General features: G+C 41.5%; 1 protein-coding gene across 1 annotated transcript in view; it reads right to left on the minus strand.

Annotated features, from left to right (window-relative positions):
- The window catches only part of IQGAP2 (IQ motif containing GTPase activating protein 2), a 228,687-nt gene extending 223,066 nt beyond the window's left edge, over nt 1–5,621 (minus strand). The window contains 1 exon segment of the mRNA XM_057740854.1: nt 5,561–5,621. The gene's annotated coding sequence lies outside the window, so the exon portion shown is untranslated.
- Nucleotides 5,622–27,749: the final 22,128 nt, after the last annotated feature.

The raw sequence follows: 27,749 nt of genomic DNA on the forward strand, positions 1-27,749 counted from the left end.
CAGAGCTGCTCTGAAACCCAACTCTATCCATTTCTCCTATGACTAGAAAGACATTCAACCCCCAGTGAGCGTTTGTACCACACAGAGAATTGATTTCTATAAAAACCCCAAACACGAGGACCCTACATAGGGCTTTAAGAAATAATCCATGCAAATGCTAATACTAGGTAGTTTTCACTAAAAAATAAGGAAACCTCTAATATTTGCTTACCCCCTACTGCAACTAAAATGTAGCAGAAGGAGATTCTTTCCTTACCACACCACAGGGAATCAGAACCTATCACTAATGTAAAAGCATTTCAAAGTGATTACACATAGGGCTTTGTTATACGTGTCTACATGTGTATGTTATTTAATAAATCTTTACAGATCAAAAGGGCTCAAAATATTCTGCAAAAAGATATTTACATAGGAAACATCATCATCTAGAAAACTGGGTTCTGAACTGGGCTCTGAAAATTAGTTTTCTTGCCCCTTTGACCATCAGCACCCTACTTTAGAGTGCTAAAGGGAAAGCAGAGATCAAAACAATTTTTAAAAATAAAGAGCACTTTTATAAGCTTGACACATTGAGCCACTGCTTCACAGGGTGGAGCAGAAGAGAGCTCCCTCCGTATTCTGATGCCTACCAGTTCACAGACACGGACGGGGGCATACTCTGGAAAGGACTGAAAACGCAGAGCTCAGAACTGAGAAGGAAAGCACCGAACAGATGGAGAGAGACCAGTTAGTGCTCTAGACACCCCTCCCCACCTGAGGGGCTTTCCAGAGCCACTTTCACACCTGTCAGTCCCACAACTGTAATGGCAGCTGGACCAGATTATTCCTATAAACCAAGGACAATGTTGGCACCTGGGTGAAGCAACCCCCTGAAGCCTTTATAGCACATGAAATTACACTCTATTTTGGGTTTTTTGAAGTTTTAGTTTGCTTCTTTTGGGGCCTGGCTTAAATTTAGGTTTTAAACCAAGAAAGCAACCAAGAGACCATCTGGAGTCTGAGCTGGAAGTCATTTTAACCACCACACCTTGACAAGAACCTGCTGGAAACCAGGTGTCTAATGGAGGGACAGGAGAAGTAACCGTGACCCATGAGACAGCCTCTGCCCTCAAAGAGCTTGCACCCCTAACACCCCAGAGTCAGGCAGCCTTCTCCCCTCTACCCACACTGCCACCCCCAGTTACTTTAATAAAATAACCAGAGCACTTAGTTCCAGAAGGTTTCTCAGTAGAATAAAAAAGCTTTTATTCTTATCCCCTTGATCCTTGCCCGTCCTGTGGCTCCTCCCTGCGGGCCTCTGAGAGGCTGAAGAGTTATCTATTTGGCGTCCTCTGCTGAACCCCCCGATTCTGCGTGGCTGGTATGGGGTGGGGGTAGGGGGTGGAGAGAAGAGGCATTAGGACAAGCTTAAGGGAACAGGATATTAAGACCAGGGCCTGGGAAGAGAGGTGCCACACCTATCACTGATCTACAAGGGAGTGGGGGGAGCTGAGGTGAGCGCACATGAGCTTGATTTCAGAAAAGGTATGTCCTGCTACAGTGCTCCAGGTAACCAGGAGAAAACATGCAACCTTTCACATGCACTTGACCTGAAGAAGTCCAGTTTCCCCGCTGCCCAAGTTACCTATAAGAGATGGAGACTGACTCCCAGCCCTGCCCAAGGTGGCAGGTCAAAGGCCCAACACTTTCTAACCCCCTTATTTTTCCAGCTGAAGGAGATGATATTTCTGCTAAGGATGATATTTAAAAACTGGATTTGCTCTGCCAACATCGGTCAAAGTATTTTCCTCAATAGATGCTTTACTGTGAAAAGCTGTCATTCACCAGATGTGTATTTCCAGGTTTAAAAAGCAAATTCTTGGGACTTCGCTGGTGGCACAGTGGTTAAGAATCCACCTGCCAATGCAGGGGACATGGGTTCAATCCCTGGGCCGGGAAGATCCCACAGGTACACAGCTAAGCCCATGCGCCGTGACTACTGAGTCTGACTGCCACAACTACTGAGTCCAAGTACCACAACTACTGAAGCCTGTGCACCTAGAGCCTGTGCTCTATAACAAGAGAAGCCACCACACTGAGAAGCCTGCACACCGCAACAAAGAGTAGCCCCCATTCACTGCAACTAGAGGAAGCCGCGCGCACAGCAACAGACCCAACACAGCCAAATAAATAAAATTTTTTTTAAAAGAAACAATTTCATAGTCTCCCTCTGCTATAAAGACAGGCCTGTATGTGGTGCTGAAAATACTATTTACAGAAGGAAGATTCCACTGTGAGGCTGTCCAGACATATTCATTCTTCCCCACATGAAACTACTCCACCTCTATTTATGTCAGACAGGAAATAAACGAGCAAACAGCATCCATGAAAAGCAGCTGAAGGCACACATTCTTTGACTAATTAAGTTGGGATGCCTGATTCACAGCTGTTCCTACTCCTGAAAATGTTTTTGTAATAAACAATGGCGTTTAAGAGGTATTATGCTCCATGTTCCAACACTTTATAATTTACACCAATACAGTGCTGGACTTTCAGCACGCTCTTCCCTTTGTAATATTATGACGTCGGTGTGACCAGTATCCTGGACCCATTTCACGAATAAGGAGGCTGAGACACTGAGACTGTGCTTTGCTCAAGGTCCCTCAGATGCTAAGAGAACCAGGAATAAGGAGAAGCTATCAAATCTGGTTTATACACTGTTTGCAAGGAACAAAGCCAGCATGTCACCTCCACACCTGACTTTCAGTTGAGGCCAAACTAAACATTGAGTCTGCTCATTTTATTTAGATAACGCTGCTCTGATAACTAAGAGACTGCATTTTCTGTTGCTTCTGCAGTTGTACACAATGAATTGTCCTGTTAAAAAATTTTTTTTCAGAAAATGTTGGCCTGGATGGAGAAAGAGCATCCTTCCCGGCCTTTGTAACAGTAGAGTCTTTGTTTCTAGTCTCAGGTACTAAAATGTCGATATTGGGCCTATTTCCTTCTTCCGCATATTTGTTTTACTCTCCACCTCCTCCCTCCATCACCACCCTTGTAATATTAAGCACGGTGGACAGGTCTTAATTTAACTCGAGTCTAAAAATAAGGTGGCCAATTTTGTTACAGTCCATCATTAAGTCCTTCATTAAGTAAGAGACAAGGACAAAAGTACAATAGATTTGCTGCCCACAGAAAAGCCTGTTGACCAAGAGGTGACTTTCCAATCACCACCTTATCAGCATTCATCTCGGTTACTTAATATCACGGACAAAGTAAGAGACCATCAGAGGCAGAGCCTGAAATCACCCTTCCTCCTCCACCACCTCTCCCCCCACAGATGCCATGGTATTATCCACTCACCGTGGGAAAAGGTGAGGCAGGTGCACTGGGGCTAAAAACACAAGAAAAGGAGAATTTATTGCATGCCACTTAGTACTCCTATAAGCATTTAGCAAGTTCGTCTCTGTTCTAAATGTGACTGTGGGTTTACAACAACGTGGAGGGACTTGATGGGTATTATGTTAAGTGAAATAAGTCAGATAGAAAAAGACAAATACTGTATGATCTCACGTGTGGAATCAAAAATACAACAAAAGAGAACAAACTAGTGGTTACAGTGAGGAAGGGGAGAGTGGGGAGAGGCAAGAGAGGGGTAGGGGATTAAGAAGTAAAATCTGGGACTTCCCTGATGGCACAGTGGTTAAGAATCTGCCTGCCAATGCAGGGGACATGGGTTCTATCCCTGGTCCAGGAAGATCCCACATGCCGCAGAGCAACTAAGCCCGTGAGCCACAACTACTAAGACTGTGCTCTAGAGCCCACAAACCACCACTACTGAGCCCGTGTGCCACAACTACTGAAGCCCACATGCCTAGAGCCCGTGCTCCACAAGAGAAGCCACTGCAATGAGAAGCCCGTGTACTCACAATGAAGAGTAGCCCCGCTCACTGCAGCTAGAGAAAGCCCGCGTGCAACCATGTAGACCCAACACAGCCAATAAAAAGAAATTAATTTAAAAGAAAAGTATAATCATGCAATCTATTACGTATAAAATAAGCTACAAGGATATATTGTACAATACAGGGAATATAGCCAATATTTTATAATAACTATAAATGAATATAACCTTTAAAATTGTGAATCACTATTACTGTACACCTGTAACATAATATTTTACAGCAACTATACTTCAATTAAAAAAAATGTGAATATGGGAAGGAAATTAAGGGAGAAAAAAGTCAAGTCTGCTTCACTGGTGAATTCTCCATTTTCTGCTCTCTGAAAGCGTCACTTTGCTTCCAGTGTACACAAAACACATCTCTGCACCCTTGCTTGTCTTCCCTTGGCACAGCCAGAAGTTCCTTCAGAGGCCCCCCCGCCAATGAACTAAAGCACCAAGTGTATAGAGTCTGTCCTGTCCAATGCAGTGGCCCCCAGGCCATGGGTCTACTGAACATGTGAAGTGCAGCTAGTCTGCAATGAGATGTGGGGGGAAAAAAGACAGTAATACATTTCATTGACAGTTTGTACATTGATTAATATATTGAAATGATATTTTATATATACTTGGGTTAAATAAAATATATTACTTTCACCTGTTTCTGTTGATTTTTTAATGTGGCTACTAGAAACCCTGCCACTCCTGCACCCCTACCCACCCCCTCACTGAGCCTGCATCCCTTGTACCCAGCCTGGGAGGCACATCAGGAACAAGAAAATAACACTCCATCTACCCCTTATTTCATCTACCAGTTTCCCAAAACCAACACAGCTCCACAGCACATAAATGAACTTATGTTGTTGTCTGACCTAGTTGCTGGACTTCTCAGCATCCCCGTCTATCATCTATGTTTGCTGAGCCTTTGCTAATTCATCCTCGAGTCTGCCTTGTCGGTATGTTTTAGACTGCCGGCAGTGCTGATCCACAAGAAGCCTATTTCAGTCTATTTGTGCAGAATGCATTGTGGCGGAGGGGCTCTAATTGCACAGACGGCCTTTAAAACTCCTATTGCATTATCTCACGAACGCAGCAGCCCCTAGGCAAACTGCCCCATGGGAATGGAAGGGTGAGCAGCCTCCAGTCCTAGCAAATCCAGAACTGAGAGAGGTGTGGCATGTGTACCACTGAACATCTGTGGGTAACAGAGGGCATATTCAATGAGTGCCACTGTTTGGGGACCACCATTTCCACAATAAAATGTCCAAGAATGGTCAGCTGGTCTGTGTTCCCCAAAGGGATCCATACAATTCAGAGGTGAAAATCATCAATTATCAGCAAGAGCTATTTAATGGAGAGAATGGTACCCCTCCCAAGGCTCCTCTAGGCCAGATCACACTGGATAAGAATCCCAAGGCAGAACTCCTGAGATGACTACACCATTCACAGGCAAACCAACCTCGCCCCACTCTGTGCGAGGCCCCGTACAAAGCACTGGGGCTACTGAGCATAAGAATGTCTTCCTCAAGGAGCTCCCCGATGGCTAGCAAAGGACAACAGGTAGTAAAGGTCATCATCAATAAGAAGTGCCATGGGAGCAGGACAAGGACCCAAGGCAAAACCCAGGAGGGAATGACTCACCACAGGAAGGTCTCCAAAGTGTCAGATAAGTGTGGGCCACGGAGCCAGGCTGAGGAGGTACCCATCGACTGCATGGATACTACAGAGCCGGGAAAGGTTTAAAGCAGGGAAGAGTTTATCAAATGTGACTTCCTGGCTTCTCTCTGATCATATTAATACAATAAGCTGTAAGCGTGATCTACACACAGAAAATCAATGTTCTTCATCCAAGAGATGCCCAGGGAACAGCACCTCACGGTTACCAAACCAGGCTCAATACAAGCGTAAGCATGTTGGTCCAGCTGCAGGGTGAACCCTGCACGTCATGAGACACACACAGTGGGTCACAGTCAGCATTTTCTGAGAAAATGAATTAGAACAGAACAGTAAATGTCAGGGTGTGTTGTATATACCAATGATTAAGTGTTGCTTTGTGAATCTTTGTTGTTTGGTTAGATGGACGTGCACACTTCTGCACATCACCACACGCGTATCTGGGGTCAGGATGTAAAACTGTTTTATTCTGGGTCACAAGGTTTTAAAGTCATTTCTTAAAGTGTACGTCACAAGTAATGAATTATTAACAAAGCAGTAACAGAGGATCTCTAATGGGCCCCTACCACAGTTAAATAAATCTGAACTTGGTTTTGCATCGATTTCAGTCTCCTACGTAATGCCAACAGAAACACTGACCCATGAGCACTATTTCCGGTAAGTCATTTGTCTCAGAGTCCTCCTAAGCAGTCCTCTTTATACACACCCCTGATCTACTCTAATCTAATGTATACACATCCTTTCGGATGCGTCTCTGGAACTCCTGACCTGTTATACAAATGTATTTCTCCTATAGTCTCAACGTTTTGTTTACACTTTCCCTACCTATTTGTCTTAATGGCAGTCTGGCTTTTCCTTCACAATACCGTTTCTCATAAACCGGGGATGGTGTTTCCCCAACTCTCCTTAACTCACAGGACCAAAGAAGGGAGGGTCATTCATCACCATGCCCCCTGAACTTTCTTCTAGGCCATGTCCTATCACCTCTGTTCCAAGACCTCTACCCCACCTCACTCCTGTCTCATTTCCCAACCTTGTCACTCTTCTCCATCCTGATCCAGGACTTTCCTTTCTTGCCACAATCACTGTGTGCCTCCCACGCCCACTTCTGCTTAGAGGCTCAAGGTGGTGGATGGATGATCTTGGGAACACCCAAAAGCACAATTCAGAGACTTCCTCCTTTACCTAAAGATTTCATCTCCATTCTACTTACACTACACACAAGTCCTACCACACCTTGGACCTCATCACTACCCAGAAATACTCCACCTTTAAGACCTAGGCTTCCAAACCTCTGGCTGTAGCTTTCTGTTTACCTATTTCTCCATTGCCTTATTATTTTAGGTCCTTCCCTTCACCCTCATCAGAGGTGGTTCCTTGACTCTTGCTACTGCTCTCCATCTTACCCAACCTGGCTTCAGGAGCCTCCTTGTTGAGTTGGGACCTCAAGGTCACCCAATGTCAGTGATGCTCACATGAACACCCTGGGGTTCCTGTTTCTTTCTTTCTTTTTTCTTTTTTATGGCCGCACCCCGCTGCAGGCGGGATCTTATTTCCCCAACCAGGGACTGAACCTATGCCCCCTGCACTAGAAGCACGGAGTCCTAACCACTGGACCACCAGGGAATTCCCCTGGGGTCCCTGTTTCTATGACTTTCTCAGAACCAACATGCCAATCCCTGAGCCTAGTTACCCAGTTCACTTTTTCTCTGAGCTTGGAAAAATTCACAGGAACATGCTCATTGGCTCTTTGAGGAAAACTGAGAACTTTAGTTGGCTCTTCAAAACTCCCCAGGCTTTCTATCCAACCCTGGCTTATGCGCGATCACTTTCTCTACAGCAGCTGTTTTCATTCCCCCATTCTCCCATCAGCAGATGATGACCCTCAATACCCTTCCTCTTCCCATCTCATCACAGGGGAAGAGATGTCCATGTTCTTTTCATCTGAGTAGGGGTGGGAAAGCTGGAGCTGCTGCGACAGCATCAGTCAGAGATGAGAGAATTTAATTCTCAGTCCTCAGGGTGCATCAGCCTTTACCTGAGTGATTTGGTTTTAATCTGTTGTGTAAAATTTTTATTTATTTATTTATTTATTGACGGATCATTGATTTACAATGTTCTAGGTGTACTGCAAAGTGATTCAGCTATATATGCATACATACACATGTGTATATATATTCTTTTTCAGACTCTTTTCCATTATAGGTTACCTGAGTGATTCGTTAAAACACAGACTCTAAGGCCCTAGAGAGGGATTTGCAGGGTCTAGAGCAACTCTCAGAAGCCTGCATTTACACATGCACCCCTGTGACCCTTATGCCGGTAACTGAATTTCAGAATCATGTCCAAAGTCATTCTCTCACTCAGATGATGGAGCTGCCTCAACTTGTGCCCTATGGAATACCAGAGGCAGGAACAGCTGGATATCACAAATTCTTTGAAGAAAAAAAAAAATCAATGAACACTTAAGCCAAGCAAAGACTGAATGAGGACAGTATGGAGATGACAAGAACTGGGAATGCTTGAATTCTTATTCTAGCACCTAAATGGGTTCAAAATTCTTAGCAAAAATGAAAGATACATGACAAAAATATGCCAACGGCCAACTCCCCCACACTAAGAATTCAATGTTTCACTAACAGCAAACCAACTGAATTTACCAAACAATAAGCTTAATATGCTTTTTTTTATTTCTGTGTATTTTCACCACTGAGCTTTCTACTAATACTTTTTCTGATCAACATGACTTAGAATCACAGGAGAAAAGAGTTGTCAACAGCCAGGAGACCTTTATCCTAATCCCAAATCTGCCACTAACTCTACCAGTGAATAGTGAGTTGATGAATTTCTCTGTGCCTCAGTGTCCCCATATACAAAATGAGGATTTGCACTCTTAGAGGAAAACAAGAAATGGTCAGACAAAAAAGGCAATGGAAGACCATCCTACAAATGCAAGACAAGAAAAAAAATCATTGTGTTAACAAGCTCGTACCAATATTTTCCCCCACCAGCCCTGCCTGGAGTCCCTCTAGGCCTTGAACAATGACACTGTTCTATGACTTTAAAGCATCACAGCATGAGGCAGTGTCTGGTGGGGAGATGCATACAGGAAGGAAGAGACCTCAGCAGTGTTTGCTCTTTATACCTTTTGATGTGTCAACGAAAAAGCAAAGCATTCTTTGAAACCAGTCATAACAGCCGCAGAACCAAAAAGACAACTGATGAGTTGAATGTAGAATCCAGACGGACCCCAGAAGAAAGATGCACCAAAACTATCTTGAGTGAGAAGAGAATGAAATCTACATCACTGAAAAGTGCAAAATCCTACTAAAACTTTAAGAAGACTGATAGAAAAGAGACAGAGAAAAGAAAGGGAGGGAGAATACATGGTAAATTATTCCCAGAACAAACTACTAGTAGTAGTCACATTTAAAACAAAAACAAAACGAACAAGCAAGCAACAGAAAAGGGGGAAAAAAGAAAGAAAAAGAAAAACAAAAAGACAATATATGGCTATATTTTGCTAATTCTACCAAAACTTAAGTACTGAGAACTGATCAAGAATGAGAACAATGCCGTGTGGCGTGGCCAAAAAAAAAAAAAAAAAAAGAATGAAAATAAAGCTAGTCCACCTAGAACCTAGAAACCAAGACCACCCAAACCAAGGTTTTGAACCTATAATAAAGACATGATCAAAACAAGTGAAGAAATAAAGAAGTCAGACAGTGTTAGTTTTTAAGCACACAGGTTTTGAAGTCAGACAAACCTGAGCGGGAATACAGTTTATGTCTCCAGTTAACTGTGACCTTAGAAAAATTACTTAAATTTTTCCAGGACTCAATTTCTCCACTTATAAAATGGGGACAACCCCTTGTAAATTGATTGCTCCAGTGACTGGACACTCTGTGTGATAACCCATGTAGTAAAGAATGTGCGAGACCATGGAAAATTCCAAACACCTCTCAGCTCTCCAACTTCAAAAAGCCTGAGAAACAAATGTGAACTTTGGGATCAAATGTCAGTTGCTCAACTTCTCTTTGCCTGGAGAAGATTCATATTGATTATTTGTATTTAAAAATGCCAGCGCTCTGAGAAGTTATGCTTTTATCTGTCACATCACACCTGACTGGCACCTGTCCAACATTTGCCCAAGGTTAGAACACAAAATATGTGACATTAAAACCAAAAAGTCCCCCAACTCTGTGTCCCAACCCCAGGCTAGGCTAATAGCAACCTCACAATGCATCAGATAAGCAACGCCTAGATCTGCCCCAAGGCATTTGACCTCCCAGTGTCCTCTGTTCCCTAAATTCAGTCCCTTGTCAAACACTGTGTCTTCTCCCTTTACAACCTTAACATCTGTGCCTCCCACTCCAGCTCCACTATCTCTGGTCACTGCCCAGCTGGACCTCAGCCCCTGAGGCTCCAGCTGCAAGTACCACACCCTGGCAGGCAGGGCTGGCTGGTACCCTGCCTCCTCGGGTTCCATGGAAACACCCTGTTGAGTCTCACCCTCTCCTAGGCTATGCCTGATGATGCCCTTCTTCTCACAGGTTACTCCCTCTCTCTACCATTGGGATGTACCTTGGTGGGACAAGCCCTGGCCTGCCACAAAGGTCCTGAGCCTCTCTGGCCTATGACTCCCAGGCCAGCCAGTTAGAAAGCAGCTCCAAACAGGCCAGTCCTCAGAGGCAGGCCCTCTCCTCACAGGAGCCAGACCCTAAGAAGGGCCTTTGCTCTCAGTTCAGCTGCTCCTCTATCCCGCCAGCCTGCTAGCTGCTGCACAGAGCAACCCTGCACTTCATCTTGTCCCCCTGGACAGCAGAGGTGAGGGCAGAGCCAGGGAGAGAACGAGGAGGAAGGGAGAAATGAAGAATTACCATAGAAACATGAAAGCTATTTATGGTTTGAAAATGCAATTAAGAATTCCTTAAAATTTCATTAACATTCTGTATAGAGCAGCAACATGTCTCTTAATAAGTTGATTACCAAGAAAGATATTTCCCTCCCAATTCCAAGTTTCTATTAGCATTGCTTATGAACACAGCCATGGACAGCATCCTTAGGAATAAAGACAGTGAGGTCCAAAAGTGCGGAGGAGATCCAGTGGATTCTCTAAAGCATTCTCTAGTTCAAAGATTCTTTTTCTTAAAGTATGTAATCATAAATACTCAGAGTTAAGCAATCCCACACTCAAAGCACATTGGCAACATTTCTCCTTTCAAAATTGATTCTCTAACTCACTATTAGGTAAGGCCAGAGCTTGGGCTTGATCTAATCAATGAGGTGTCCTTTTGGTATCTGAGTTGTAAGCATGGACACAAAAGGAATCACACCCGTGTTTTGTTTCCCTTCCAGGGCACATACAAAACTGTCCCAGACTCTCTAATACAAAGAAGAGCTTGGCTCACATAAAGAGCTCTTTGAAGATAATATTTCTAAACAAGCCCATCACCAAGGGAAGGCTTTTTCACTTTGTTTATTTTCAGAGGTAAGATAGAAAACGTAAGCACAGCAAAAGATGTGTATGCATTTTCTCTTTCCTTAAAAAGGGAATATTATATTTCAGGAACTTTCCTCGGGAAACACAATAGCAGCCCCATTCATAACTACTTGCCCAACTGCAATCTGCAAACTCCTCTATTTCTTGCCAAGATTCCCTCTCCTATTCCCCGACCTTCATAACAGCTCCAGCTGGATTTCCTTCCTCAATCCCCAAAGAGAAGCCACCATCCTAAATTTCGCATAGTTGCCCTAAAAAACGAAAGAACTGAAGTTCTTAAAATAGACTTATTTTCATTATTCAAATATATTTTGCAGAGGTTAATATGAAATCTAATCAGCAGTATTAATTCTTCTGGAAAAGCAACTCCTTTCATTTAAACAGTGAGATTTCCGGTATCAGAGAGAACCTTTCGAAGCTCATACACATAGCAGACTTGTCTGCACAGCCCCATTTCAGCAAGACTTGCACAGCAAAGAAGCTATCAAGTTAGCTTTCAGGGCCTACCTGAAAAGAAAACTTAATGATTCATTTCAGTATCACTTAATACAGTAGAGGGAGGAACAGCTTACTTTAAAATGGCTCACAATTCAAAAACATCAAGGCATAAATAACCTTAGTATCATAATCATTTAGGCCAAGTTATCATCTAATTCCTGATTTGGTTTCTGACAGTAATAAAGCCTATTTTCCCCCCTCAAAACTGACCCTTTCTGGGGTCAATTTCAAAAGGCTATATACACGCCCTGTAGAAGGCAGCTTCTAAGGTGGCCCCCAGTGATCCTCACCTGAATTCATCCCTTTGTGTAATCCTTTCCCCTTGAACACAAGATGGATTTAGTAACTTGATTCTAATGAATAAAATACAGCAAACTACAGGGCGTCATTTTCAAGAACAGGTTACAAGACTGGTTCCCGCCGTCCGTGCCCTTTCTGGCTCTGGGGCTCGTCCACTCTGATGGAAGCCAGCTGCCACGGTGTGAGCTGCCCTACGGAGGGCCCATATGTCAGGAAGCCTCTGGCCAACAGCAGAGGACGACTAGGTCCTCAGTCCAAAGGTCTATCATGAACTGAATGCTGCCAACACCAAGTGAGCTTGAAAGTGGATCTGTCCTGCTTGAATCTCGAGAGGACCGCAGCTTTGTGAAAGACCCAGAACCAGGGGACCCAGGAAGTTCTGCACAGACTCCTGACCCTCAGCAGTTGTGAGATAAATATTTGTTGTTGTACTGATGAACCCAGCGACAGGGCAAGAATAAAGATGCAGATGTAGAGGACGGACTTGAGGACACGGGGGCGGGGGGGGGGGGTGGCGAAGGGGAAGCTGGGACGAAGTGAGAGAGTAGCATCGACATATATACAACACCAGATGTAAAATGGATAGCTAGTGGGAAGCTGCTGCATAACACAGGGAGATCAACTCCATGATGGGTGATGACTTAGAGAGCTGGGATAGGGAGGGTGGGAAGGAGTCATGGGAAGGAGGGGATATGGGGATATATGTATAAATAGAGCTGATTCACTTTGTCGTACAGCAAAAACTAGCACAACTGTGTAAAGTAATTACACTCCAATAAAGAGCTTAAAAAAATTTGTTGTTGTAAGTCACTAAGTTTAAGAGGTAATTTGTTCCACAGTCATGGATAACTAATGTCCTCTGCCAGACATCCTCTGGCTCCTGACACAATTACGATTAGTGCATCATGACATCATCTATACCCTTTAGCCTGTAAAGAAACACACCTCCTAGGGTGAAGAGCCACTCTGTAAAGCAATTACCTCTCTTTTTGCGTCATGCCCTAAAAATATGCATTTTTTATTTTCCCTTCATTGCCATTAACATTAGTATTTTCAGACTTAATATGACAGATTTCATAATTTTATAAGTTATTAAGCAATAATTTCAGCCATGGTCATTTTAATACACAAGCTACCCCTTCCTCTCCTTATTCATTCATTCATTGAAAAATACTCTATACCGTTTTCTGGCTATCTTCTAGTTTACTGTGGTGGCATTACATTGTCCAGAATTGCCAGCTTCATAACTCAGTGGGTCACATGTATGGCAGGAAGAATTTGTACCATCTGACTGTAATATAGAATTTTCCATCGAGACAAATATCAAATTTGACCTTCAGGCTGGCAGTCTAACCAAATCATCTAGAATCCTGTCTACCATGAATCTAATTCATATCCTACTTATTACCTCCAGGAGAACTAAAACATACAGGAAATAGGATACAATCAATACTCATTAGTAACAAAAATTCAGTGCTGGGCATTAAGTAATTCATTCAAATATGGGGGAGATACAGTGTCACAGATACCTTATAACTGGGGTATGTGAACCAGATGGGGACGTCAGTCAGACAAGAAGTCCCTGAAAAAAGTTAGCTACCATCTGAAGACAGAGCAGAGTCTCACTCGATATAGAAGAGGAAAAGGGAACAGCACATGCAAACATCCCGTGGAGGAGGAAAGAGAAATGAAAAGAGATCAACGTGGCTGGAAGATAGAGCAACAGGGAACAAGGCACACAATGAAACCGGAGAGGTTGTAAGGACTGGACTAGGCAGAGCCTCTGACTCCCTAAAGGAGTTTGGTTTTTATCATCAGAGTATTCAGAAACCACTGGAAGATTTTAAATTGATCAGAATTTTGAAAAGATTCAGCTGATAAAGGATTGAAGCAACCAGGGGAGCAGGGAAATCAATTAGAGACCACTATAGTCATCTAGAAAATAGTCATCTAGCAAGCGATGTTGGAATAGACTGATGGTGGAATAGAGAGGTGAATAGATGACAGAGATTTAGGACGATGGTGGGCTAGATACAGGGAGATACTCATGCACACACATACAGAGAGATTAATAAAGCCAACAAAAGTGAAGGAAGGAATTTTAAACTCATGAGTGAAAGCTTTAACCTCACAGGAGTGAGCCTTTTTGAGCACAGAATTATTAGTTGTTTGGTTGCCATCTCTCAAAGGGACCCTATTGTGCCTGTTTGCACAGGGTGGGTGCTCACAAAAAAATCAGTAAAATGGTGTTTAGACGTCTCATGTATGTTTGGAGTATCTTCTATATGCCTTTTATCTGCTAAATACCATTTAATCATATTTAACAGCTTTACTAAGGACCTCTCCAAGCCAAGCTAAGCAAAAGAACTTTCCTTTAATAACAGCTTTAATGAGATATAATTTATATACAACTGACTCAAGTGTAAAATTCAGTGGTTTGTAGTGCACTCAGAGAGTTGTGCAACCATCACCACAATCAATTTTAGAAGATTTTTGGTCCCAGCAAAAAGACTCATACCATTAGCATTACTCCCCAACCCCACAATTCCGCCAGCCCTATGTAACCACAAATCTACTTTCTGTCTCTATGGATTTGCCTATTCTGGGCATTTCATATAAATGGAATCATAACAATATGTGTGGCCTTTTGTATCTAGCTTCCTTCATTCAGCATATTTTCAAGGTCCACCCATGTTGTAAGTATGTATCAGTACTTCATCCTTTGTTTTTTAAGACTATTTTTTTAGAGCAGTTTTAGGTTCACAGCAAAATTGAGGGGAGGGTACCAAGGTTTCCCACATATCCTCTGCCCCCACACATGCATAGCCTCTCCCATTATCAACATCCCCCACCAGTGTGGAACATTTGTTTTAACTGATGAACCTACATTGACATATCAATCACCCAAAGTCCACAGTTACATTACAGTTCACTCTTGTTTCTATACAGTCTACGGGTTTGGACAAATGTATCATGACATTTATCCATCACTGTGGTATCTTGCAGAGTATTCTTACTGCCCTAAAAAATTTCTGTGCTCCTATACCCATCCTCCTCCCCTCAACCACCGGTATTTTTATTGTCTCCAGTTTTGCCTTTTCCAGAGTATCAAGTACTTGGAATCATACAGTATGTAGCTTTTCCAGATAGGCTCTTTTCATAATATGCATTTAAGGTTTTTCTGTGTCTTTTCATGGCTTGATAGTTTCTTTCTTTTTAGTGTTGAGTAATATTTCATTGTCTGGATGTACCAAAGTTCATTTATCCATTCATCTACTGAAAGACATCTTGAATGCTTCCAAGTTTTGGCTTATGAAAAAAGCTTCTATAAATGTCCATGTGTAGCTTATTGTATGGACTCAGCCTTCACTCCACTGGGTAATTAGGAAGAGCACAATTGCTGGATCATATGGTAAGAACGTGTTTGGTTTTGTAAGAAACTGTTGAACTATCTCTCTAAGTGACTTTACCATTTTTCATTTCCACAAGAAACAAATGAGAGTTCTTGTTGCTTCACATTCCCGTCAGCATTTGGTGTTGTCAGTGTTCAGATTCTGGGCATTCTGGTAGGTGTGTAGTGGTATTTTGTTGTTGTTTTATTTTGCATTTTCCTGATGACATATGATGTGGAGCACCTTTTCCTATGTTTATTTGCCATCTATATATCTTCTTTGGTGAGGTGTCTGTTAAAGTCTTTGGCCCATTCTCCTTTATCAGCCTCTGGGAGCTTCACAGTTTTGCATTTTACATGTAGATCTGATCCATTTGAGTCAATTTTTGTGAAGGGTGTAAAGTCTGTGTCTAGATTTCATTGTCTGCACGTGGATGCCCAGTTGTTCCAGCACCATTTGTTGAAAAGACCATCTTTGCTCCACTGTGTTGCTTTGCTCCTCTGTCAAAGTTCAACTAACTGTATCTACAGGGGTCTATTTCTATGCTATCTATTCTGTCCCACTGATCTATTTGTCCTTTTTTCCACCAGTACCACACTGTCTTGATTACTGTAGCTTTATATTACGTTTGAAGTCAGGTAGTGTCATTCTTCCAGCTTTGTTCTCCTTCAATATTGTGCTGGCTATTGTAGGTCTTTTGCTTCTCTGTATAAATTTTGGAATCACCTTTGTGTTGATGTCCACAAAATAACTTTCTGGGATTTTGATTGGGACTGCATTGAATCTATAGATCAAGTTGGGAAGAACTATCTTGATAACATTGAGTCTTCCTATCCATGAATATGGAATATCTCTTTATTTAGTTCTTTGATTTCATTCATCAGAGTTTTGTGGTTTTCCTCATATAGACCTTGTATGCATTTTGTTAAATTTATACCTAAGTTTTTCATTGTGGGGAATGCTAATGTAAATGGTATTGTGTTTTATTTTTAAATTCCACTTGTTCATTGCTGGTACATAGGAAAGCAACTGACTTGTATGTTAACCTTATATCCTGCAGGCATGTTATAATTGCTTGTTAGTTCCAGGATTTTTTTTTTAATTCTTTCAGGTTTTCTATATTGTTAATCATGTCATCTGCAAACAGAGATAGTTTTTATCTTCCTTTCCAATCTGTATATCTTTTATTTCCTTTTCTTCTTTTATTGGATAAACTTCCACTACAATGCTGAAAAGGAATGGTGAGGAAAATATCTTTGGCTTGTACCTGATATTAGTGAGAAAGCTTCAAGTTTCTCACCACGAAGTACGATGTTAGCTGTAGGGCTTCTGTAAACAGTCTTTCTCAAGTTCAGGATGTTTCCCTATATTCCCACTTTACTAAGATTTTTATCATGAATAGGTATTGGATTTTGTCAAATGCTTTTTCTGCATATAATGATAAAATCACATGATTTTTTTCTTCTTTAGAGTGTTGATGTGATGGAGCACATTAATTGATTTTCAAACGTTGAACCAGCCTTGCAAACCTGGGATAAATCCCACTTGGTTGTGATTTGTATACTTCTTTTTATACAACGTTAAATCTGATTTGCTAATTTTTTTAGCTGAATAATGTTTCATTATATGGATATACCACACAGTTTATCCATTCATCAGTAGATGGACATCTGAGCTGTTTCCACTTTTTGCTCTAATAAATAACACTCCAGTGAACATTTGTGTGCAGGTTTTTGTGTGGATATAGGTTTTTAATTTTCTTAGGGATATACCTAGTGGTAGAATTGCTGGATCATATAGTAACTCTGTATTTAATTTTTTGAAGAGATGCCAGACTGTTTTACAAAGTAGCTCCACCATTTTATAATCCAACCAGCAATGTACAATGGTTCCAATCTCTCTATATCCTTGCAAACACTTGTTATTGTCGTTCTTTTCGATTATATCTATCCTAGCATGAAATGGCACCTCATTGTGGTTTTGATTGCATTTCCCTAATGACTGATGTTAAGCATCCTGTCCTGTTCTTAAGGTTCATTTGTGTATCTTATTTGGAAAAATGTCTATTCAGAAAGTTTCCCCATTTATAAATTAGGCTATTTACTTTTTATGTTGAGTTGTAAGAGTTCTTTATACATTCTGAATACAAGTCTCTTATTGAATACATGATTTGCAAATATTTTCTCCCATTCCATGGGCTGTCTTCTCAATTTTTTGATGGCATCCCTTTGAATCAAAAAGGTTTAATTTTCATGATGCCTAATTTATCTAGTTTCTTTTTTTGGCTTATGCTTTTGGTGTCAAGTCTCAAAAACCACTGCCTAACCCAAGGTTGCTAAGATTTACTGCTGTGTTTTCTTCTAAGAGATTTATAGCTGTGGTTCACACATTTAGATTAACAAACCATTTTAAGATAATTTTTGTATATGGTGTGAGGTAGGGATCCAAATTCATTTTTACACATGTATATATCCAGTTGTCTCAGCATCATTAGTTGAAAAGATTGTTTTTCTTCCCCACTGAATTGTCTTGACTGAATGATTTTTAGGTTAAACGAAGCATGCATTGCTAGGATAAATCCCACCTGATGGTATATAATCTTTTTTAGATGTTGCTGAACTCAGTTTGAGTTTGTTGAGGATTTTTGTATTTGTATTCATAAGGGATACTGGTCTATGATTTCCTTGAGGTATCTTTGGTTTTGGTATCAGAGTAATACTGGTCTCAACAGAATAAGTTAGGAAGCGTTCTCTCCTCTTACACCTTTTGGAAGAGTGGAAAGTTTTTCAAGTACTGACCCAATGTTTTTTTTTACTTGTTTTACATCTATTCAGTTTTTAAAATTTCTTCTTGAGTCAGTTTTAGTGGTTTGTGTCTTTCTAGGAATATGTATATTTTATCTAGTTTAACTAATCTGTTGGCATATAATTGTTCATAGCACTCTGTCAACATCTTTTTTATTTCTGTAATATTGGTACTGATAGCCCCCTCTGAATGAAGCAACTTTTAAATGGTCTGAGATTAATGATCACAGAATCTTGAAATTAATAAAACCAAAATTAAAGATGTACTGAACTCTTACAGTTCTGAATTTTAAAAAATTTTGAGTAACAAGACATATAAGCTAGATACCCTTCTGATTCTCATCCTTGGAAAGAAAAGATAGAGGCACAAAGATAGAACCCAACACATTTCTAGTTAAAATGCACCAAAGTCAGTTCAACTGAAATAAAAAAGAAACGATTCCTAGCTAAACTTTCACATTCTAAGTCTACCATTCAGTAGAAATTCAATGTTCTAATGCAACTACACTCACATGAACACACACACTTGCATGCACTATAAGAAACCCAATATGATAAATTCCTAAGGCATTAACACTGTGAAAGAATCAGGCAATAAACTCTTTCAAATAAATAACTTTTTGAACAGAGACTAACTCACCCCTTCATTTATTTCTTGAGTTCAGGACCATCAGAATTCTGTATAGTATGCTTTCTGAAATCACAGCACACATATCTACTAGTAGCTACATAATTTTCACATGCTCCACAACCAGAAAACCGCTTCCCTGAAAGTCATAGGAAGTGTTCAGATATTAATAAAAGATTCATAAATACATGTTACATCTAATCCCTTCTTGTAAGATAAATTTATAAAACCATCTTAAAGGAAGACCTGTATTTTACAATCTATTCTTTCAATGGAACTTTTCCTAAGGAAGCTTTCTTCAAAAAACTTGGGCTAATTGTTATGTTGACTTTTCGAAAGCAAAATTTAACTACTGAATTTTGAAAACACTAAAGAAGGTGACAAGCTTCCAAGCTATCTTGATACCACTTTGACACATTCAGAAGAAAACTATGCTTATGTTATCACCATACACCTGAATGACACTACAGTGTCAGTCACAGAACACTTATACCTTCTTTGTTGATTTTTAGAAAAAAAAAAAAAAAAATCCATGAAATCAGCAGGGTAGGTAGTGGCAACATCTTTATCATCTCATTACAGGGGAGACAAAACTGAAGTTCCCACAGGTTAGATGACCTGTCCAAGGTCACAGAGCTCATAAGTGGTGGAGCTAAGACCAGGAAATCCAGTCTACTGACTCCCAGTCACATGCCTTCTCCTCTGTGTGACAATGATCCCCACTCATAGAAACCAGGAGGCAAAACCTTAGAATGCAAAGTATGTGTCAAGAGGAAATTTCCACTAACTCTCCTTAAGCTTTTTCACTGAAAGCATGTTTATTTTGAATGTCTATGAATCCCTCTCCTTATCCAACTTTAGCCACAATTTGGCTAAAAGCATGTTTTTAATCATTTTAGACTGACAGTGAGTCTTCAGTGACCTGCAACCTAACTGTCAACTTCCAGACATGTTACATAACCTTCAAAACATAGCCTTTAGAGCTTAGAGCTACAAGGCACTGTTAAAACACTAACAACCCTGGAAAACCCCCTTTTAAGCAATTTTGAGGCCAAATTAGTGCAAGCATGTGTCACTGAATGTTCTTTTACAAAACACTGATTAAAAACCTCATTCTTCCAGCTCTGTAGGTAGCTATTTATCAGTGATCAGAGATAATTAACACCAATGACCATTAACTCAATGTTTATTTTCTAGAGAGATAAGAGAGCTGGAACATATCTGTCCACAGAACAACACTGTTCCTTGGTCACAGCACAAAGCATTATATCAGAATCTTACTCATGGCATCTGGGTATAAGCAGTGTTCACCCAGCAAAGGACAAAGTTCTGATTCCCCTGATACAGAGGACCAAGTGCAAATACTTTATCTTCACTTTCTCCTTGGAGAACCCAACAATGACTTCTAATCTTAAAAGTCTAAAAGAGTCAGTGTGATTTTAGAGACAACATATCCTAAGCGGTCACACACCCATGGGTTAAAAAGGAGATTGCTGTCATAAACCTACTCTCCAGGTTAGTGAACGATGGACTTCATTCTGAAATGCTATTCTTCTATTGGGCATACAGGAATATATAATTATACATTAATTAATAATAATGGTAATAATTATAATCCTTGGGGTAGAGTTGGGGAAAAGATAGGAGGAAGTTCTAGAGGAAAAGGAAGTTGATTTAAGTCTCTCCTGCTCTATCACATTCATGCCAAAGAGATGAGAATTTTTGAAATAATCTGCAATTTACCTAGAGATTTCCTGGGAGGCTCTGAGGAAGAAAAAGGAAGAGTTGCCTCCCTAGTGCCTTGACTTTGGCTGTGGCAGCAACTTTTTCTCAATTCTGCCATTTACAAAACACAGGTGGTTCTTCTCCCATTACCTTACTACCAACAAGGCTGCAAATAAGTTATTAAAAATATAGTACCCTAAAGCTCATCTCCAAGAGAAGGTGCACAAAGAGACTAAGTTTGAATCTTACCTTTTGGCTTCCTCCAGGTGGCACAAATATTCATAAGCAATATTCTGCCGCCTCCTCTCATCCATCTCCTCTGCCGACAGTCTTTCATCGTCCACAATAGCTAGAAATAGAGGATAACACCACATTACCTGTAAGGGCAGTATTCATCAAATAATGAGACAACCAACTAGAAAAACACTCACATGCAGCTCAACACTGATTAATGAGAGATGGGGGTATTGAGACATCAAGCACAGAGAGAGATTTGCCTTTGGATTTTACAATATTATATTATTTCTAGCAAAAAATGCAATACTGAAGTAATAGTTGACATTAAATAATAGGAGGAAAATAGACATGATGCCACAGGGTTTAGACAGCCTCGAATCAAGTAGAGAATAGTCTACCAGCAGCATCTTTGCTCAACAAGCTTGTAAAACTGGTCTAATGGCTCAGCTTGGACCATCCTGGAAATTCTAGGGTTGAACAAAGAATCTACAAGGACCTGTGTTTTAACACTGCTAGAGGGAATTAAGGTTTCTCATCCAATCCAAATCCTATTTTACAGATGACAAAGTCACTAAAACTCCTCCCTCGCTTATCTCTTGGCCTTTAGGAAGCTAACTTCCCTGGTCAACAGGTATCCAAAAGAAAAAAGCCACGGAGATGGCCAGTGAGGAGTCTTCAAGTCCACACCCTTTATTCCAACACAAACCTAGTTTACAAACTGCCACCCTTCAGCCTTGCCCTTCTGTAGAGAACGCGGCCTCCCGTTTCCTGACTGTACTTCCTCTGCCTGTGGCCTCAACAGTACCCCGTAGCCACCAACGGTCACATCAACCAACTCTTAGCTGCCTATGTACATGACAACACTCCTCTCTCATAAAAAGGACCCCTTTCCTCTCTTCAATCCTGAACTTTCATTCTGACGGCTGTAAAATGAATTTGGGTTCTTGTCTGTGAGATTACTCATCTAATGAAGACAACGTGTGTGGCAGTAAGGCTGTGGTCACGCGGGGCAGGACCTGCCAGTGTTCGCTTCCTTGTTTCCCAGCTGCAGCCAGCCGTTTCACCAGTGGGACCCCTGGTCCCAAGCAGAGGAGAAAAGGATATGAAGGTCACCCACCCATCCCTAAGAAAGGCCAACCCCATGTCCTACTGATGAGGAATCTGAAATACCAATCTGGCAGACAAAAGGAATTAAGATCACATTTTGAATTCTTACTGGGCAAGTACAATGCTCAACACTTAAGATCGAAAAATAATACCAAACCCTCAAAGAACTCAGAAGAAAGGGGAGATTAAATTTACGTCAATATAAAAAATGACAGGCTACCATAAGCAAGGAAATATGTACTAGACACTTATTGATTGAGCACATCACTTTCCTTCAAGGCTTAGGCAGCATTTCCTACACAGTGTTTCATTCAAGTCTCATGACTCTCTCTGAGCCACGTGCATAATCTATCCTGCTTTACCCTTTGAACAAACAGGCTGAGAGGCCATTTGTCCCAGTGAAGAGCAGAAGCATTAGAGCTAGATGTATTTGCATGGAATGGAAAAAGCAAGTACGGAACTTTGGGAAATGTTTTTGTTTATGGGTGAGGAAGAAAAAGAACCAGCAGAAGAGGCTGGAAGAGCACTAGGACAGGCTGGTATATAACAAAAGCAGGGCCAAAGGAGCAGGAGGGATCAACACCTTTTTCCCCATCCCTCCAGTCCGACAACTCCCAAGTTTCCTATTGGCTCCAGTCCTTAAAATGGGGAGACCTCAGCCCACTCCAATGGGCTCAACAAAGATCTGTATTTGTCAAAAGTATCTTCTTCTTCTTTTTGTTTTTTGTTTTTTAAACAAATCGAATCTGATCTAAACTTTAGAAGAGAGCTCTCAGATTTAGGAAAAGTACCAACGCTCTTGAACAACCCTTCTTTGCACCTTCACTCCGAGATCCCAGGACTTTGACACCTCTCCCTTGGACTCTTGCAACAGCCCTCAAACAGCCCCCCAGCCACCACCCCTCCTCCACCCATTTCTCCTCACTGTCACCAGAAGCATCTTTCTAACACAAAGTCCTAATGACAGCATCTCCCTCTCCATAGCACAAAATACTTTCCCTCTCCTCCTCTACATGAAGCCTACATTTCCTCAGCAGTGCCATGTTCCTGGCCCACACCACTCCCTTTTAAGTTTGAGTCCTGCCTGGAGAGCCATTCTCCCACCTGTGTGTGCCACCTTTGCATCTTCTTGAACAAAATTCTATGGATCTCCAAGTCAGAATCCATCCTCTCTCCTCAGCACTTTGGTCCCTGTTTTTACTACATCACTCATCGTGGAAGCCCCACTGTAACTGGGTTATGTCTCCCTCTCCAAACTGGGGATTCTTTAAGAGGAAAGGACTCTTCTGCTTCATCTTTATGTGGTTCCTTGCACAGAGAGGGCACTCAAATATTTGCTGAACAATTATCTTCCAGTGAATCTTCACTAAGTGAGCCAACCAGCACCCTGTAATGAATACACTTTGAAATTATGATCTTCTCACCCTGGGTTTTCTTAGAAGATTCCTGGCATGCCTGCAGAGCATCACCTAATCCTCCATCTCCACTGTTTCTAACACTTAATCCCCAGGACACCCCATGACTACCTATTTCTCTTTTTAATTTCAATCTAAAGACTGCCTCCCATTTCTGACAGGATATTTTCATTTTATGGTGCCTTCAGACATGTTAAAGCTTGAAAGCAATAGAAAACTCCTAGTTGGAATCCACCTGTTCATTTTACTGTCCTCAGAGGATAAAGGTGGGGTCACATTCAAAAGAGGCGCTCTCACTGCCACCTTCCTTCTTAGCTGCTGCTTCCTTCCAGCCTCAACCAGCCCACCCGGGAGGAGGCAGAAGCACCAGCAGCACTGGCTCCCAGGCCTCTGCCCCCCATCTGCCTCCACAAGCCATGCAAGATCCCACCAGCCCAGAGCTGCAGGGGGGCCCTCAAACTAGACATCACCTTGTCCAAAAAGGAGATTTGACTTAACATTTGAATTAAAAACACACACTCCCCACAAAGCTTCAAATTGTCATTGCAACATATGAGCCATAGCTGATGAAATTCTATGGATCTTTAAGGCTCAACTCAAGGGCCACTTCCTTCCCAAATACTCCCGATTATTTCTGTTCACAGTGTCCTCTCTCCTGGTACTGAAACCGAGCAGGACCCTGCGTGGTCCTCCCAGGTACAAATCCTTTCCATGTCCCCCATTTCTCGTTTGCAGGAAAAAGGTTTCATGCACCTGAAAGTGATGCAGCATTGTAAATCAACTATACTCCAATAAAAATTTAAAAAATTAAAAAAAAAAAAAAAAGGTTTGGGAACGCAGAAACAAAGGAGGGGCAGCCAAGAAATAATAATGTAGCTATGGGGCAGGGACCTGGTTTCTCCTCAAGGAATATACATAACAATATCTTTGAGTCCTTCTGTAGGAACTAAGGCCCCCACCCAGGTGGAGGATGGTAACTTCAGGCTGAGGACAAAATTCCTTAAGCACCACCCTGTTACCTCATCACCAGCCAATCAGAAGGAAGTCACAAACCGGGAAGCCCTTAAGCAAATTCTGCCTGTAAAAACTTCTCCCTGAAAACCGTCACAGAGTTTGGGGGCTGTGAGCACAAGCCACCCATGCTCCTTGCTTGGCCCTCCAAGAAACCTTTCTCTGCTGCCAACTCCCAGGTTTTGGTTTGTTTGACCTCACTGTGCGTCTGCTCCACAAACTTGCCTTCTGTACCAGTACCTCGTATACTGCTCTGTTTAATGGTAAACTCCTAGAAGACATTTGTGTGTCTTCACGGTGTGCAGCACACCTCCCTGCACAGGCTGCTTGCTCCATAAAAATATCTGATGAACAAATACGCTTTTATCAAGAGAAATTAATAAACGGGCTTTATAATATCTATGTGGGGTATTTTTATTTGCCTATTTATACTGAATAAAGGATGCGGTCATTGATGGAGCAAATGCAGTGCCATTCCATAAACTTCACTTGACTCATGTTCAATTCACAGATTCTACGAACCGGGCATGAGTCAAAGCACCAGGGACAGGGCATTGAACAAAGCAAAACATGTTTGCTCTCGTGGGGCTTCTTTTTATACATCCCTTCCTTCCCTCCTGATCCAGCCCACTGGAACACATACCTGGCTGCTGCCCTTCCAACCACACACACTTTAGCCTCACCTTCCTTCCTTCATGACCTATTGTCAAAGCACATGCCAAGGTTAGTGTAAGAATGTTGTAATCACAGCAAAAGCAGATCCCTCTGGGCCAGAGAGGTTGCCTGCAAATATTTTTCATTATTCAACATTTACTAAGTAGCAACTTCTGATGAGAGCCACTGGCATGAATAAAAACATTTTCATTTAAAAAGCCATCACGGCACTTCCCAGGTGGCGCAGTGGTTAAGAATCCGCCTGGCAATGCAGGAGACATGGGTTTCGATCCCTGCTCAGGGAAGATCCCACATGCTGCAGATCAACTAAGCCCCTGTGCCACAGCTACTGAGCCTGCGTACTAGAGCCCGCGAGCCACAATTACTGAGCCCATGTGCCACAACTACTGAAGCTCACGTGCCTAGAGCCCATGCTCCACAACAAGAGAAGCCATCGCACTGAGAAGCCCACACACCGCAACGAAGAGTAGCCCCACTCGCTGCAATTCGAGAAAGCCCATGTGCAGCAACAAAGACCCAATGCAGCCAAAAATAAAAATAAATAAGTTGAAAAGAAAAAGCCCTCATGGAGCTGATAAAAGAGTACACTAAAGCACGACTTTACCGTCTATAAAGCACTTTTCCATGTTATTGTGTGGTTCTCATTATCTCTTTCTGACAATTGAGGAGAACGGGGTCATGCATGGGGAAGGGACCTCTGGTCAATGGCAGAGCCAGGGCTGGAACCGAGGTCCCTCAGCACCTCAGGTCCTGCTCTTTGCCCAGTGCCACGCTGCTGCTGAATCTGAGTGAGCTGCGGAAGGGGCTTCTCACTGCCAAGCCCAAAGGAAGATCACTGAAGTGCCTTCAGAATTGCTTTTTTTTTCTTTAAGAACTTTTATTGAGATACAACTGACATACAATAAATTGCATATATTTAAAGTGTACAATTTAATATATTTTTTCTTATTAGCAATGTATATATGGCAATCCCGAACTCCCACTTCATTCCCCACCAACCGCCCCCCCGCCCCACTTTCCTCACTTAGTGTCCGTATGTTTGCTCTCTACATCTGTGTCTCTATTTCTGTCTTGGAAACCGGTTGATTTGAACCATTTTTCTATATTCTGCATATATGTGTTAATATACGGTATTTGTTTTTCTCTTTCTCACTCACTTCACTCTGTATGACAGTCTCTAGGTCCATCCATGTCTCTACAAATGTCCCAGTTTCATTGCTTTTTACAGCTGAGTAATATTCCATTGTATGTATGTACCACATCTTCTTTATCCATTCATCTGTGGATGGACATTTAGGTTGCTTCCATGTCCTGGCTATTGTAAACAGTGCTGCAAGGAACACTGGAGTGCATGTGTCTTTTTGAATTATGGTGTTCTCTGGGTATATGCCCAGCAGGGGGATTGCTGGGTCATATGGTAACTCTATTTTTAGTTTTGCAAGGAACCTCCATACTGTTCTCCATAGTGGCTGTATCAATTTACATTCCCACCAACAGTGCAAGAGCGTTCCCTTTTCTCCACACCCTCTCCAGCATTTACTGTTTGTAGATTTTCTGATGATGCCCATTCTAACTGGTGTGAGGTGATACCTCATTGTCGTTTTGATTTGCATTTGTCTAATAATGAGTGATATTGAGCAGCTTTTCTTGTGCCTCTTGGCCATCTGTATGTCTTCTTTGGAGAAATGCCTATTCAGGTCTTCTGCCCATTTTTTGATTGGGTTGTTTTTTTGATATTGAGCTGCATGAACTGCTTATATATTTTGGAGATTAATATCTTGTCTGTCGATTCATTTACAAATATTTTCTCCCCTTCTGAGGGTTGTGTTTTTGTTTTGCTTATAGTTTCCTTTGCTGTGCAGAAGCTTTGAAGTTTCATTAGGTCCCACTTATTTTTGTTTTTATTTCCATTACTCTAGGAGGTGGGTCAAAAAATATCTTGCTGTGATTTATCGAAGAGTGTTCTTCCTATGTTTTCCTCTAGGAGTTTTATAGTGTCTGGCCTTACATTTTGGTCTTTAATCCATTTTGAGTTTATTTTTGTGTATGGTGTTAGGAAGTGTTCTAATCTCATTCTTTTCATGCAGCTGTCCAGTTTTCCCAGCACCACTTCAGAATTGCTTTTATTTTAAAGCAAATTGATTAACTGAGATTTCCTCTGATGTTCACCTTTACTTGCTGCCTTGAACCCTAAGAAACACGAGGACATTGTGAAGAAAACTTCCTGAAGTATTAGGAACTCACAAAACACCTTCTGTAATGTTAGCCGACATTGGTGAAAAGATGGGAAAGCAATCACATTCTATGGAAATCACATTATAGGGTTTATTCAGAGGTTTGAGGAGCAGAATGAGTCTGTAGAAAAGATTTTGAAATAGAACTATGAAGTTAGAGACAGAAGGAACCTAAGGAGTTCATTTTTCAAAGAACACTCACAAAATCCACTGCGAAAATAGCCCAAGACCTACCTTATTCACGCAGGAGCTGGCGTGGTCACTCATTCCCTTCAGCTACTCTACTTGCTCTCTTCACACAAGGACAATAAGGCCACCATCTCCTTTGTATTAAATTTTATGTAATAAACAAATTTATTCATTTGTTCAACAATATTAGAGTGGCTACTTTGTGCCAGTCTGTTCTAGGGACTGGACACAAGTGACAAGTACAATACACCAAGTCCCTCATGAAGTTTTTCTTAGAGTTAAACAACTGAAACGTTGACATAATTACAGGATACTTAGATAATCCATAGGGATATACTGGAGGGAAGGTGGGCAAGAATCACAAAACCAGGATTGAGAATCTCCATTTTATAAAATGGTATCATTTAAGGAAAAGCAGATTAAGAATACAATATGAAT

Source organism: Hippopotamus amphibius, chromosome 1 (genome assembly GCF_030028045.1).
Source record: "Hippopotamus amphibius kiboko isolate mHipAmp2 chromosome 1, mHipAmp2.hap2, whole genome shotgun sequence".
NCBI classification, from domain to species: domain Eukaryota; kingdom Metazoa; phylum Chordata; class Mammalia; order Artiodactyla; family Hippopotamidae; genus Hippopotamus; species Hippopotamus amphibius.